Here is a 16,492-nt window from a genome sequence, read left to right as displayed (position 1 = left end):
GGATATGGAGAGGATGTTTCCTATAGTGGGGGATTCTAGGACCAGAGGACACCGATAGAGTGGATGTGGAGAGGATGTTTCCTATAGTGGGGGATTCTAGGACCAGAGGACACAGATAGAGTGGATGGGGAGAGGATGTTTCCTATATTGGGAGAGTCCAGAATCAGACGACACAGATAGAGTGGATGTGGAGAGGATGTTTCCTATAGTGTTGGAGTCAAGAACCAGAGGACACAGATACAGTGGATGTTGAGAGGATGTTTCCTATAGTGGGGGAGTCTATGACCAGAGGATACAGATAGAGTGGATGTGGAGTGGATGTTTCCTTTACTGGGGGAGTCAAGGACCAGAGGAGACAGATAGAGTGGATGAGGAGAGATGTTTCCGTTACTGGGGAAGTCTAGGTCCAGAGGACACAAATAGAGTGGTTGTGGGGATACGTTTCATATAGTGGGGGAGTCTAGGACCAGAGGGCACCGATAGAGTGGATGTGGAGAGGATGTTTCCTATAGTGGAGTGAGTCTAGGACCAGCGGACACAGATACAGTGGATGTGGAGAGGATGTTTCCTATAGTGGGGGGGTCTAGGACCAGAGGGCACAGTTAGAGTGGATGTGGAGAGGATGTTTGCTATCGTCGGGGAGTCTAGGACCAGAGGACACAGATTGAGTGGATGTGGAGAGGATGTTTCCTACAGTGGGGGAGTCTAGGACCAGAGGTCACAGATAGAGTGGATGTGGAGAGGATGTTTCCTATGATGGGGGATTCTAGGACTAGAGGGCACAGATAGAGTGGATGTGGAGAGGATGTTTTCTACAGTGAGGGAGTCCAGGACCAGAGGACACAGATAGAGTGGATGTGGAGAGGATGTTTTCTACAGTGGGGGAGTCTAGGACCAGAGGTCACAGATAGAGTGGATGTGGAGAGGATGTTTCCTATGATGGGGGATTCTAGGAGCAGAGGGCACAGATAGAGTGGATGTGGAGAGGATGTTTCCTATAGTGTGGGGTGTCTAGGATCAGAGGGCACAGATAGAGTGGATGTGTAGAGGATGTTTCCTATAGTTGGGGAGTCGAGAATCAGACGACACAGCTAGAATGGATGTGGAGCGGATATTTCCTATAGTGGGGGGTCTAGGACCAGAGGACACAGATAGAGTGGTTGTGGAGAGGATGTTTCCTATAGTGGGGGGTCTAGGACCAGAGGACACAGATAGAGTGGATGTGGAGAGGATGTTTCCTATAGTGGGGGGTCTAGGACCAGAGGGCACAGATAGAGTGGATGTGGAAAGGATGTTTTCTTTAGTGGGGGAGTCTAGGACAAGAGCGCACAGATAGAGTGTATGTGTAGAGGAAGTTTCCTATACTGGGGGAGTCTACGACCAGAGGACACAGACAGGGTGGATGTGGAGAGGATGTTTCCTATATTGGGGGGGTCTAGGACCAGAGGGCACAGATAGAGTGGATGTGGAGAGGATGTTTCCTATAGTGGGGGGTCTAGGACCAGCGGGCACAGATAGAGTGGATGTGATGTTTCCTATGGTGGGGGAGTCTAGGACAAGAGGGCACAGATAGAGTGGATGTGGGGAGGATGTTTCCTATAGTGGGGGAGTCTAGGACCAGAGGACACAGATAGAGAGGTTGTGGAGAGGATGATTTCTATAGTGGGGGAGTCTAGGACCACAGATAGAGTGGACGTGGAGAGAACGTTCCCTACAGTGGGGGAGTCTAGAACCAGAGGACACAGATAGAGTGGTTGTGGAGAGGATGTTTCCTATAGTGAGGGAGTCCAGGATCATAGGACACAGCTAGAGTGGATGTGGAGAGGATGTTTCCTAAAGTGGGGGAGTCTACGACTAGAGGACACAGACAGGGTGGATGTGGAGATGATGTTTCCTATAGTGGGGGAGTCTAGAATCAGACGACACAGAGTGGATGTGGAGGGGATGTTTTCTATAGTGGGGGAGTCTAGGACCAGAGGACACAGATAGAGTGGATATGGAGAGGATGTTTCCTATAGTGGGGGATTCTAGGACCAGAGGACACCGATAGAGTGGATGTGGAGAGGATGTTTCCTATAGTGGGGGATTCTAGGACCAGAGGACACAGATAGAGTGGATGGGGAGAGGATGTTTCCTATATTGGGAGAGTCCAGAATCAGACGACACAGATAGAGTGGATGTGGAGAGGATGTTTCCTATAGTGGGGGATTCTAGGACCAGAGGACACAAATAGAGTGGATGTGGAGAGGATGTTTCCTATAGTGTTGGAGTCAAGAACCAGAGGACACAGATACAGTGGATGTTGAGAGGATGTTTCCTATTGTGGGGGAGTCTAGAACCAGCGGGCACAGATAGAGTGGATGTGGAGAGGATGTTTCCTATAGTGGGGGAGTCTAGGACAAGAGGGCACAGATAGAGTGGATGTGGAGAGGAAGTTTCCTATACTGGGGGAGTCCAGGACCAGAGGACACAGATAGTAGATGTGGGGAGGATGTTTCCTATAGTGGGGGAGTCTAGAATCAGACGACACAGAGTGGATGTGGAGGGGATGTTTTCTATAGCGGAGTAGTCAAGGACCAGAGGGCACAGATAGAGTGGATGTTGAGAGGATGTTTCCTACAGTGGGGGAGTCTTGGACCAGAGGACACAGATAGAGTGGTTGTGGAGAGGATGTTTCCTATAGTGGGTGGTCTAGGACCAGCGGGCACAGATAGAGTGGATGTGGAGAGGATGTTTCCTATAGTGGGGGAGTCTAGGACAAGAGGGCACAGATAGAGTGGATGTGGAGAGGATGTTTCCTATAGTGGGGGAGTCTAGGACCAGAGGGCACAGATAGTGTGGATGTGGAGACGATGTTTCCTATAGTGGGGGAGTCTAGGACCAGAGGACACAGATAGTGTGGATGTGGAGACGATGTTTCCTATAGTGGGGGAGTCTAGAATCAGATGACACAGAGTGGATGTGGAGGGGATGTTTTCTATAGTGGGCAAGTCTAGGATCAGAGGACACTGATAGAGTAGAGGTGGAGAGGATGTTTCCTATGGTGAGGGGGGGTGGGTCCAGGACCAGTGGACACAGATAGAGCGGTTGTGGAGAGAATGTTTCCTATAGTGAGGGAGTCTAGGACCCGAGGTCACAGTTAGAGAGGATATGGAGAGGATGTTTCCTGTAGTGCGGGAGTCTAGGACCAGAGGACACAGATAGAGTGGATGTGGAGAGAATGTTTCCTATAGTGAGGGAGTCTAGGACCCGAGGACACAGTTAGAGAGGATATGGAGAGGATGTTTCCTGTAGTGGGGGAGTCTAGGACCAGAGGACACAGATTTAGTGGATATGGAGAGGATGTTTCCTATAGTGTGGGATTCTAGGACCAGAGGACACCGATAGAGTGGATGCGGAGAGGATGTTTCCTATAGTGGGGGATTCTAGGACCAGAGGACACAGATAGAGTGGATGGGGAGAGGATGATTCCTATAGTGGGAGAGTCTAGAATCAGACGACACAGATAGAGTGGATGGGGAGAGGATGTTTCCTATATTGGGAGTCTAGAATCAGACGACACAGATAGACTGGATGTGGAGAGGATGTTTCCTATGTTGGGGGGGGTGGGTCTGGGACCAGAGGACACCGATAGAGTGGATGTGGAGAGGATATTTCCTATAGTCGGGGTGTCTAGGACCAGAGGACACAGATAGAGTGGATGTGGAGAGGATGTTTCCTATAGTGGGGGAGTCTAGGACCAGAGGGCACAGTTAGAGTGGATGTGGAGAGGATGTTTTCTATACTCGGGGAGTCTAGGACCAGAGGACACAGATAGAGTGGATGTGGAGAGAATGTTTCCTACAGTGGGGGATTCTAGGACCAGTGTACACAGCTACAGTGGATGTGGAGAGGATGTTTCCTATAGTGGGGGATTCTAGGACCAGAGGGCACAGATAGAGCGGATGTAGAGATGATGTTTCCTATAGTGGGGGAGTCTAGGACCAGAGGACACAGATAGAGTAGATGTAGAGATGATGTTTCCTATAGTGGGGGAGTCTATGACCAGAGGATACAGATAGAGTGGATGTGGAGTGGATGTTTCCTATACTGGGGGAGTCAAGGACCAGAGGAGACAGATAGAGTGGATGAGGAGAGATGTTTCCGTTACTGGGGAAGTCTAGGTCCAGAGGACACAGATAGAGTGGTTGTGGGGATATGTTTCCTATAGTGGGGGAGTCTAGGACCAGAGGGCACCGATAGAGTGGATGTGGAGAGGATGTTTCCTATAGTGGAGTGTGTCTAGGACCAGCGGACACAGATACAGTGGATGTGGAGAGGATGTTTCCTATAGTGTGGGGTGTCTAGGATCAGAGGGCACAGATAGAGTGGATGTGTAGAGGATGTTTCCTATAGTGGGGGAGTCTAGGACCAGAGGACACAGATAGATTGGATGTTGAGAGTATGTTTCCTATAGTGGGGGGGTCTAGGACCAGAGGGCACAGTTAGAGTGGATGTGGAGAGGATGTTTTCTATCGTCGGGGAGTCTATGACCAGAGTACACAGATAGAGTGGATGTGGAGAGGATGTTTCCTATAGTGAGGGAGTCCAGGACCAGAGGACACAGATAGAGTGGATGTGGAGAGGATGTTTTCTACAGTGGGGGTGTCTAGGACCAGAGGTCACAGATAGAGTGGATGTGGAGAGGATGTTTCCTATGATGGGGGATTCTAGGACCAGAGGGCACAGATAGAGTGGATGTGGAGAGGATGTTTCCTATAGTGTGGGGTGTCTAGGACCAGAGGGCACAGATAGAGTGGATGTGGAGAGGATGTTTCCTATAGTTGGGGAGTCGAGAATCAGACGACACAGCTAGAATGGATGTGGAGCGGATATTTCCTATAGTGGGGGGTCTAGGACCAGAGGACACAGATAGAGTGGTTGTGGAGAGGATGTTTCCTATAGTGGGGGGTCTAGGACCAGAGGACACAGATAGAGTGAATGTGGAGAGGATGTTTCCTATAGTGGGGGGTCTAGGACCAGAGGGCACAGATAGAGCGGATGTAGAGATGATGTTTCCTATAGTGGGGGAGTCTAGGACCAGAGGACACAGATAGAGTGGATGTAGAGATGATGTTTCCTATAGTGGGGGAGTCTATGACCAGAGGATACAGATAGAGTGGATGTGGAGTGGATGTTTCCTATACTGGGGGAGTCAAGGACCAGAGGAGACAGATAGAGTGGATGAGGAGAGATGTTTCCGTTACTGGGGAAGTCTAGGTCCAGAGGACACAGATAGAGTGGTTGTGGGGATATGTTTCCTATAGTGGGGGAGTCTAGGACCAGAGGGCACCGATAGAGTGGATGTGGAGAGGATGTTTCCTATAGTGGAGTGTGTCTAGGACCAGCGGACACAGATACAGTGGATGTGTAGAGGATGTTTCCTATAGTGTGGGGTGTCTAGGATCAGAGGGCACAGATAGAGTGGATGTGTAGAGGATGTTTCCTATAGTGGGGGAGTCTAGGACCAGAGGACACAGATAGATTGGATGTTGAGAGTATGTTTTCTATAGTGGGGGAGTCTAGGACCAGAGGGCACAGTTAGAGTGGATGTGGAGAGGATGTTTTCTATCGTCGGGGAGTCTAGGACCAGAGGACACAGATACAGTGGATGTGGAGAGGATATTTTCTATGGTGGGGGGGGGGTCTGGGACCAGAGGACACAGATAGAGTGGTTGTTGAGAGGATGTTTCCTATAGTGGGGGAGTCTAGGACCAGAGGACACAGATAGAGAGGTTGTGGAGAGGATGATTTCTATAGTGGGGGAGTCTAGGACCAGAGGACACAGATAGAGTGGATGTGGAGAGGATGTTTCCTATAGTGGAGGAGTCTTGGACCAGAGGACGCAGATAGAGTGGATGTGGAGAGGATGTTTCCTATAGTGGGGGAGTCTAGGACCAGAGGACACAGATAGAGTGTATGTGTAGAGGATGTTTCCTATAGTGGGGGATTCAAGGACCAGAGGACACAGATAGAGTGGATGGGGAGAGGATGTTTCCTATAGTGGGAGAGTCAAGAATCAGACGACACAGATAGAGTGGATGTGGAGAGGATGTTTCCTATAGTGTTGGAGTCAAGAACCAGAGGACACAGATAGAGTGGACGTGGAGACAACGTTTCCTATAGTGGGGGAGTCAAGAACCAGAGGACACAGATAGATTGGATGTTGAGAGGATGTTTCCTATTGTGGGGGGAGTCTAGGACCAGAGGACACAGATAGACTGGATATGGAGAGGATGTTTCCTATAGTGCGGGATTCTAGGACCAGAGAACACCGATAGAGTGGATGTGGAGTGGATGTTTCCTATAGTGGGGGATTCAAGGACCAGAGGACACAGATAGAGTGGATGGGGAGAGGATGTTTCCTATAGTGGGAGAGTCTAGAATCAGACGACACAGATAGAGTGGATGTGGAGAGGATGTTTCCTATAGTGTTGGAGTCAAGAACCAGAGGACACAGATCGAGTGGATGTTGAGAGGATGTTTCCTATTGTGGGGGAGTCTAGGACCAGAGGACACAGATAGAGTGGACGTGGAGAGAACGTTTCCTATAGTGGGGGAGTCAAGAACCAGAGGACACAGATAGATTGGATGTTGAGAGGATGTTTCCTATTGTTGGGGGAGTCTAGGACCAGAGGACACAGATAGACTGGATGTGGAGAGGATGTTTCCTATAGTTGGGGTGTCTAGGACCAGAGGACACAGATAGAGTGGATGTGGAGAGGATGTTTCCTATACTGGGGGAGTCTAGGACCAGAGGGCACAGTTAGAGTGGATGTGGAGAGGATGTTTTCTATAGTCGGGGAGTCTAGGACCAGAGGACACAGATAGAGTGGATCTGGAGAGGATGTTTCCTATAGTGGGAGAGTCTAGGACCAGAGGACACAGATACAGTGGATGTGGAGAGGATGTTTCCTATAGTCGGGGTGTCTAGGACCAGAGGACACTGATAGAGTGGATGTGGAGAGGATGTTTCCTATACTGGGGGAGTCTAGGACCAGAAGGCACAGTTAGAGTGGATGTGGAGAGGATGTTTTCTATAGTCGGGGAGTCTAGGACCAGAGGTCACAGATAGAGTGGATGTGGAGAGAATGTTTCCTATAGTGGGGGAGTCTAGGACAAGAGGACACAGATAGATTGGATGTTGAGAGTATGTTTCCTATAGTGGGGGAATCTAGGACCAGAGGGCACAGTTAGAGTGGATGTGGAGAGGATGTTTTCTATCGTCGGGGAGTCTAGGACCAGAGGACACAGATAGAGTGGATGTGGAGAGGATATTTTCTATGGTGTGGGGGGTCTGGGACCAGAGGACACAGATAGAGTGGTTGTTGAGAGGATGTTTCCTATAGTGGGGGAGTCTAGGACCAGAGGACACAGATAGAGTGGATGTGGAGAGGATGTTTCCTATAGTGGGGGAGTCTAGGACCAGAGGACACAGATAGAGTGGATGTGGATTGAATGTTTCCTATACTGGGGGAGTCTAGGACCAGAGGACACAGATAGAGTGTTTGTGGAGAGGATGTTTCCTATAGTGGGGTTGTCTAGGACCAGAGGGCACCGATAGAGTGGATGTGGATAGGATGTTTCCTATAGTGTGGGGTGTCTAGGATCAGAGGGCACAGATAGAGTGGATGTGTAGAGGATGTTTCCTATAGTGGGGGAGTCTAGGACCAGAGGACACAGATAGATTGGATGTTGAGAGTATGTTTTCTATAGTGGGGGAGTCTAGGACCAGAGGGCACAGATAGAGCGGATGTAGAGATGATGTTTCCTATAGTGGGGGAGTCTAGGACCAGAGGACACAGATAGAGTGGATGTAGAGATGATGTTTCCTATAGTGGGGGAGTCTATGACCAGAGGATACAGATAGAGTGGATGTGGAGTGGATGTTTCCTATACTGGGGGAGTCAAGGACCAGAGGAGACAGATAGAGTGGATGAGGAGAGATGTTTCCGTTACTGGGGAAGTCTAGGTCCAGAGGACACAGATAGAGTGGTTGTGGGGATATGTTTCCTATAGTGGGGGAGTCTAGGACCAGAGGATACAGATAGAGTGGTTGTGGAGAGGATGTTTCCTATAGTGGGGGGTCTAGGACCAGAGGACACAGATAGAGTGAATGTGGAGAGGATGTTTCCTATAGTGGGGGGTCTAGGACCAGAGGGCACAGATAGAGCGGATGTAGAGATGATGTTTCCTATAGTGGGGGAGTCTAGGACCAGAGGACACAGATAGAGTGGATGTAGAGATGATGTTTCCTATAGTGGGGGAGTCTATGACCAGAGGATACAGATAGAGTGGATGTGGAGTGGATGTTTCCTATACTGGGGGAGTCAAGGACCAGAGGAGACAGATAGAGTGGATGAGGAGAGATGTTTCCGTTACTGGGGAAGTCTAGGTCCAGAGGACACAGATAGAGTGGTTGTGGGGATATGTTTCCTATAGTGGGGGAGTCTAGGACCAGAGGGCACCGATAGAGTGGATGTGGAGAGGATGTTTCCTATAGTGGAGTGTGTCTAGGACCAGCGGACACAGATACAGTGGATGTGTAGAGGATGTTTCCTATAGTGTGGGGTGTCTAGGATCAGAGGGCACAGATAGAGTGGATGTGTAGAGGATGTTTCCTATAGTGGGGGAGTCTAGGACCAGAGGACACAGATAGATTGGATGTTGAGAGTATGTTTTCTATAGTGGGGGAGTCTAGGACCAGAGGGCACAGTTAGAGTGGATGTGGAGAGGATGTTTTCTATCGTCGGGGAGTCTAGGACCAGAGGACACAGATACAGTGGATGTGGAGAGGATATTTTCTATGGTGGGGGGGGGGGTCTGGGACCAGAGGACACAGATAGAGTGGTTGTTGAGAGGATGTTTCCTATAGTGGGGGAGTCTAGGACCAGAGGACACAGATAGAGAGGTTGTGGAGAGGATGATTTCTATAGTGGGGGAGTCTAGGACCAGAGGACACAGATAGAGTGGATGTGGAGAGGATGTTTCCTATAGTGGAGGAGTCTTGGACCAGAGGACGCAGATAGAGTGGATGTGGAGAGGATGTTTCCTATAGTGGGGGAGTCTAGGACCAGAGGACACAGATAGAGTGTATGTGTAGAGGATGTTTCCTATAGTGGGGGATTCAAGGACCAGAGGACACAGATAGAGTGGATGGGGAGAGGATGTTTCCTATAGTGGGAGAGTCTAGAATCAGACGACACAGATAGAGTGGATGTGGAGAGGATGTTTCCTATAGTGTTGGAGTCAAGAACCAGAGGACACAGATAGAGTGGATGTTGAGAGGATGTTTCCTATTGTGGGGGAGTCTAGGACCAGAGGACACAGATAGAGTGGACGTGGAGACAACGTTTCCTATAGTGGGGGAGTCAAGAACCAGAGGACACAGATAGATTGGATGTTGAGAGGATGTTTCCTATTGTGGGGGGAGTCTAGGACCAGAGGACACAGATAGACTGGATATGGAGAGGATGTTTCCTATAGTGCGGGATTCTAGGACCAGAGAACACCGATAGAGTGGATGTGGAGTGGATGTTTCCTATAGTGGGGGATTCAAGGACCAGAGGACACAGATAGAGTGGATGGGGAGAGGATGTTTCCTATAGTGGGAGAGTCTAGAATCAGACGACACAGATAGAGTGGATGTGGAGAGGATGTTTCCTATAGTGTTGGAGTCAAGAACCAGAGGACACAGATCGAGTGGATGTTGAGAGGATGTTTCCTATTGTGGGGGAGTCTAGGACCAGAGGACACAGATAGAGTGGACGTGGAGAGAACGTTTCCTATAGTGGGGGAGTCAAGAACCAGAGGACACAGATAGATTGGATGTTGAGAGGATGTTTCCTATTGTTGGGGGAGTCTAGGACCAGAGGACACAGATAGACTGGATGTGGAGAGGATGTTTCCTATAGTCGGGGTGTCTAGGACCAGAGGACACAGATAGAGTGGATGTGGAGAGGATGTTTCCTATACTGGGGGAGTCTAGGACCAGAGGGCACAGTTAGAGTGGATGTGGAGAGGATGTTTTCTATAGTCGGGGAGTCTAGGACCAGAGGACACAGATAGAGTGGATCTGGAGAGGATGTTTCCTATAGTGGGAGAGTCTAGGACCAGAGGACACAGATACAGTGGATGTGGAGAGGATGTTTCCTATAGTCGGGGTGTCTAGGACCAGAGGACACTGATAGAGTGGATGTGGAGAGGATGTTTCCTATACTGGGGGAGTCTAGGACCAGAGGGCACAGTTAGAGTGGATGTGGAGAGGATGTTTTCTATAGTCGGGGAGTCTAGGACCAGAGGTCACAGATAGAGTGGATGTGGAGAGAATGTTTCCTATAGTGGGGGAGTCTAGGACAAGAGGACACAGATAGATTGGATGTTGAGTGTATGTTTTCTATAGTGGGGGAATCTAGGACCAGAGGGCACAGTTAGAGTGGATGTGGAGAGGATGTTTTCTATCGTCGGGGAGTCTAGGACCAGAGGACACAGATAGAGTGGATGTGGAGAGGATATTTTCTATGGTGTGGGGGGTCTGGGACCAGAGGACACAGATAGAGTGGTTGTTGAGAGGATGTTTCCTATAGTGGGGGAGTCTAGGACCAGAGGACACAGATAGAGTGGATGTGGAGAGGATGTTTCCTATAGTGGGGGAGTCTAGGACCAGAGGACACAGATAGAGTGGATGTGGATTGAATGTTTCCTATACTGGGGGAGTCTAGGACCAGAGGACACAGATAGAGTGTTTGTGGAGAGGATGTTTCCTATAGTGGGGTTGTCTAGGACCAGAGGGCACCGATAGAGTGGATGTGGATAGGATGTTTCCTATAGTGTGGGGTGTCTAGGATCAGAGGGCACAGATAGAGTGGATGTGTAGAGGATGTTTCCTATAGTGGGCGAGTCTAGGACCAGAGGACACAGATAGAGTGGATGTTGAGAGGATATTTTCTATGGTGGGGGGGTCTGGGACCAGAGGGCACAGATAGAGTGGATGTGTAGAGGATGTTTCCTATAGTGGGCGAGTCTAGGACCAGAGGACACAGATAGAGTGGATGTTGAGAGTATATTTTCTATGGTGGGGGGGTCTGGGACCAGAGGGCACAGATAGAGTGGATGTGGAGAGGATGTTTCCTATAGTGGGGGAGTCTAGGACCAGAGGACACAGATAGAGTGGATGTGGAGAGAATGTTTCCTATAGTGGGGGAGTCCAGGACCAGAGGACACAGATAGAGTAGTAACACACACACACACACACTCTCACACACACACACACACACACACACACGGACACACACACACACACCAAACACTGGAGGAACTCAGCGGGTCAGGGAGCATCTGTGGAGAGGATTAAACGGTCCGCGTTTCGGTCCGAGACCCTTCTTCGGGGTGAAGTCTTGTCCTGGCGAAGGGTCTCAGCCCGAAAAGTCAACCGTTCATTCCTCTTCACAGATGCTGCCTGACCTGCTGAGTCCCACCAGCGTTTGGAGTGCGATGCTGGCTGAAGAGGTGCAGCTGTTCCTGAACCTGCTGGTGTGGGACCTCAGGCTTACGTACCCACTGCCCGCCTCTGATGATGGGCGTTGCCTTCTTGAGAGAGTGCCTGCTGTAGTTACGACCGATGGTCAGGCAGGGACGTGCCCGTGACGAGTCCACTTCGCTTGGCCCGCTCCCTGGTCTGTGCGTTCGAACTGCCGCCCCGGACCAGCATGAAACCAGTCAGGTTCCGACAGTTCGTCTGCAGAATCTGTACCGGGTTTAATCTCACCGGCAAACGTCGTGAAATCTGTCGCTTTGCTGCAGCAGCAGTAAATAGTAACTAAAAATAATCTCTAAGTTACAGTAAGAAATATATTTTTTTCAATTTAAGTATGTCACGTCAAAAGAGAGTGCAGAAAAGTAGTGAGGTGGTGTTCATGGGTTCACTGACCATTCAGGAATCGGATGGCGGAGGGGAAGAAGCTGTTCCTGACTCACTGAGTGTGTGTCTTCAGGCTCCTGTACCTCCTCCCTGATGGCAGAGGGGAAGAAGCTGTTCCTGAATCGCTGAGTGTGTGTCTTCAGGCTCCTGTACCTCCTCCCTGATGGCGGAGGGGAAGAAGCTGTTCCTGACTCACTGAGTGTGTGTCTTCAGGCTCCTGTACCTCCTCCCTGATGGCAGAGGGGAAGAAGCTGTTCCTGACTCACTGAGTGAGTGTCTTCAGGCTCTTGTACCTCCTCCCTGATGGTAGAGGGGAAGAAGCTGTTCCTGAATCGCTGAGTGTGTGTCTTCAGGCTCCTGTACCTCCTCCCTGATGGCAGAGGGGAAGAAGCTGTTCCTGAATCACTGAGTGAGTGTCTTCAGGCTCCTGTACCTCCTCCCTGATGGCAGAGGGGAAGAAGCTGTTCCTGAATCGTTGAGTGTGTTTGTCTTCAGGCTCCTGTACCTCCTCCCTGATGGCAGAGGGGAAGAAGCTGTTCCTGAATCACTGAGTGTGTGTCTTCAGGCTCCTGTACCTCCTCCCTGATGGCAGAGGGGAAGAAGGTGTTCCTGAATCGCTGAATGTGTGTCTTCAGGCTCCTGTACCTCCTCCGTGATGGCAGAGGGGAAGAAGCTGTTCCTGAATCGCTGAGTGTGTGTCTTCAGGCTCCTGTACCTCCTCCCTGATGGCAGAGGGGAAGAAGCTGTTCCTGAATCACTGAGTGAGTGTCTTCAGGCTCCTGTACCTCCTCCCTGATGGCAGAGGGGAAGAAGCTGTTCCTGAATCACTGAGTGAGTGTCTTCAGGCTCCTGTACCTCCTCCCTGATGGCAGAGGGGAAGAAGCTGTTCCTGAATCGTTGAGTGTGTGTCTTCAGGCTCCTGTATCTCCTCCCTGATGGCAGAGGGGAAGAAGCTGTTCCTGAATCACTGAGTGAGTGTCTTCAGGCTCCTGTACCTCCTCCCTGATGGCAGAGGGGAAGAAGCTGTTCCTGAATCGTTGAGTGTGTTTGTCTTCAGGCTCCTGTACCTCCTCCCTGATGGCAGAGGGGAAGAAGCTGTTCCTGAATCGTTAAGCGTGTGTCTTCAGGTTCCTGTACCTCCTCCCTGATGGTAGCAAGGAGAAGAGGGAGCAACACACAAGCAAAATGCTGGAGGAACACAGCAGGTCAGGGAGGAAAAGAGTCAAGAGTTGACAATTCGGGCCAAGACCCTTCATCAGATCTCAGCTTGAAATGGATTTCCAGCGTCTGCGGACTTTCTTGTGTTTGTAACGAGAAGAGGGCATCTTCGCTCTACAGGTTCTTACATTCTAGATTTTTCAATTGCGGTACCAGACCGTGATGCCACCAGACAAATCCAGCAGTACTTCCATCGAAGTTAGTTGGAAATTTTGGTGATGCGCTTGATATTTGACCCAGCATCCAGGGCACACTCTCTTCTCACTGCTACCATCTGCCATCAGGAAGGAGGTACAGGATCCTCAGGTCCCACACCACCAGTTTCAGGGACAGTTATTACCTCTCAACCATCAGGAAGGAGGTACAGGAGCCTCAGGACCCACACCACCAGGTTCAGGGACAGTTATTGACCCCTCAACCATCAGGAAGGAGGTACAGGAGCCTCAGGTCCCACAACACCAAGTTCAGGAACAGTTATTACCCCCTCAACCATCAGGTAGGAGGTACAGGAGCCTCAGGTCCCGCACCACCGGGTTCAGGAACAGTTATTACCCCTCAACCATCAGGAAGGAGGTACAGGATCCTCAGGACCCACACCACCAGGTTCAGGGACAGTTATTGACCCCTCAACCATCAGGAAGGAGGTACAGGAGCCTCAGGTCCCACAACACCAAGTTCAGGAACAGTTATTCCCCCTCAACCATTAGGAAGGAGGTACAGGAGCCTCAGGACCCACACCACCAGGTTCAGGAACAGTTATTACCCCTCAACCATCAGGAAGGAGGTACAGGAGCCTCAGGTCCCACAACACCAAGTTCAGGAACAGTTATTCCCCCTCAACCATTAGGAAGGAGGTACAGGAGCCTCAGGACCCACACCACCAGGTTCAGGAACAGTTATTACCCCTCAACCATCAGGAAGGAGGTACAGGAGCCTCAGGTCCCACACCACCAGATTCAGGAACAGTTATTACCCCCTCAACCATCAGGTAGGAGGTACAGGAGCCTCAGGTCCCGCAACACCGGGTTCAAGAACAGTTAATACACCTCAACCATCAGGAAGGAGGTACAGGAGCCTCAGGTCCCACACCACCAGGTTCAGGAACAGTTATTACCCCCTCAACCATCAGGTAGAAGGTACAGGAGCCTCAGCTCCCGCACCACCGGGTTCAGGAACAGTTATTACCCCCTCAACCATCAGGAAGGAGGTACAGGAGCCTCAGGACCCACACCACCGGGTTCAGGAACAGTTATTACCCCCTCAACCGTCAGGAAGGAGGTACAGGAGCCTCAGGACCCACACCACCAGGTTCAAGAACAGTTATTACTCCTCAGCCATCAGGAAGGAAGTACAGGAGCCTCGGGACCCACACCACTAGGTTCAGGGACAGTTATTACCTCTCAACCATCAGGAAGGAGGTACAGGAGCCTCAGGTCCCGCACCAACGGGTTCAGGAACAGTTATTACCCCTCAACCATCAGGAAGGAGGTACAGGATCCTCAGGACCCACACCACCAGGTTCAGGGACAGTTATTGACCCCTCAACCATCAGGAAGGAGGTACAGGAGCCTCAGGTCCCACAACACCAAGTTCAGGAACAGTTATTCCCCCTCAACCATTAGGAAGGAGGTACAGGAGCCTCAGGACCCATACCACCAGGTTCAGGAACAGTTATTACCCCTCAACCATCAGGAAGGAGGTACAGGAGCCTCAGGTCCCACACCACCAGATTCAGGAACAGTTATTACCCCCTCAACCATCAGGTAGGAGGTACAGGAGCCTCAGGTCCCGCACCACCGGGTTCAAGAACAGTTAATACACCTCAACCATCAGGAAGGAGGTACAGGAGCCTCAGGTCCCACACCACCAGGTTCAGGAACAGTTATTACCCCCTCAACCATCAGGTAGAAGGTACAGGAGCCTCAGCTCCCGCACCACCGGGTTCAGGAGCAGTTATTACCCCCTCAACCATCAGGAAGGAGGTACAGGAGCCTCAGGACCCACACCACCGGGTTCAGGAACAGTTATTACCCCCTCAACCGTCAGGAAAGAGGTACAGGAGCCTCAGGACCCACACCACCAGGTTCAAGAACAGTTATTACCCCTCAGCCATCAGGAAGGAAGTACAGGAGCCTCGGGACCCACACCACTAGGTTCAGGGACAGTTATTACCTCTCAACCATCAGGAAGGAGGTACAGGAGCCTCAGGTCCCGCACCAACGGGTTCAGGAACAGTTATTACCCCTCAACCATCAGGAAGGAGGTACAGGAGCCTCAGGACCCACACCACCGGGTTCAGGGACAGTTATTGACCCCTCAACCATCAGGAAGCAGGTACAGGAGCCTCAGGTCCCACAACACCAAGTTCAGGAACAGTTATTCCCCCTCAACCATCAGGAAGGAGGTACAGGAGCCTCAGGTCCCACACCACCAGGTTCAGTAACAATTATTACCCCCCAACCATCAGGTTGGAGGTACAGGAGCCTCAGGTCCCGCACCACCGGTTTCAAGAACAGTTATTACCCCTCAACCATCAGGAAGGAGGTACAGGAGCCTCAGGTCCCACAACACCAAGTTCAGGAACAGTTATTCCCCCTCAACCATCAGGAAGGAGGTACAGGAGCCTCAGGTCCCACACCACCAGGTTCAGGAACAGTTATTACCCCCTTAACCATCAGGAAGGAGGTACAGGAGCTTCAGGTCCCACAACACCAAGTTCAGGTACAGTTATTCCCCTTCAACCATCAGGAAGGAGGTACAGGAGCCTCAGGACCCACACCACCGGGTTCAGGAACAGTTATTACCCCCTCAACCATCAGGGAGGAGGTACAGGAGCCTCAGGTCCCACACCACCAGGTTCAGGGACAGTTATTATCCCTCAACCATCAAGAAGGATGTACAGGAGCCTCAGGACGTGCACCACCAGGTTCAGGAACAGTTATTACCCCCTCAACCATCAGGAAGGAGGTACAGGAGCCTCAGGACCCACACCACCAGGTTCAGGAACAGTTATTACCCCCTCAACCATCAGGGAGGAGGTACAGGAGCCTCAGGTCCCACACCACCAGGTTCAAGAACAGTTATTACCCCCTCAGCCATCAGGAAGGAGGTACAGGAGCCTTGGGACCCACACCACCGGGTTCAGGAGCAGATATTACCCCCTCAACCAGAGGGTGGGCAATTTTACTGAGCTTCACTTGCGCCAACCTCGAACCGTTCCCCCAAACTTTCAAGGGCTCTTCTCGCCCCTTGCTGCTTATTTATTTTCCCTTCTGTTTGTGCTTTGCCGAGTCTGTTGTCCTGTCGAGCGCGGCC

The 16,492-nt window shown here is 50.9% G+C and overlaps 1 protein-coding gene across 1 annotated transcript in view; it reads left to right on the top strand.

Annotated features, from left to right (window-relative positions):
* Nucleotides 1-16,492, top strand: part of LOC132385578 (zinc finger protein Aiolos-like) — a 316,982-nt gene that overhangs the window by 299,645 nt on the left and 845 nt on the right. The window lies entirely within an intron of this gene.

Source organism: Hypanus sabinus, assembly GCF_030144855.1.
Source record: "Hypanus sabinus isolate sHypSab1 chromosome X1 unlocalized genomic scaffold, sHypSab1.hap1 SUPER_X1_unloc_1, whole genome shotgun sequence".
Classification (NCBI taxonomy): domain Eukaryota; kingdom Metazoa; phylum Chordata; class Chondrichthyes; order Myliobatiformes; family Dasyatidae; genus Hypanus; species Hypanus sabinus.
Note: the sequence above shows the minus strand (reverse complement) of the source record. Positions and strands in the feature narration are given on the sequence as shown.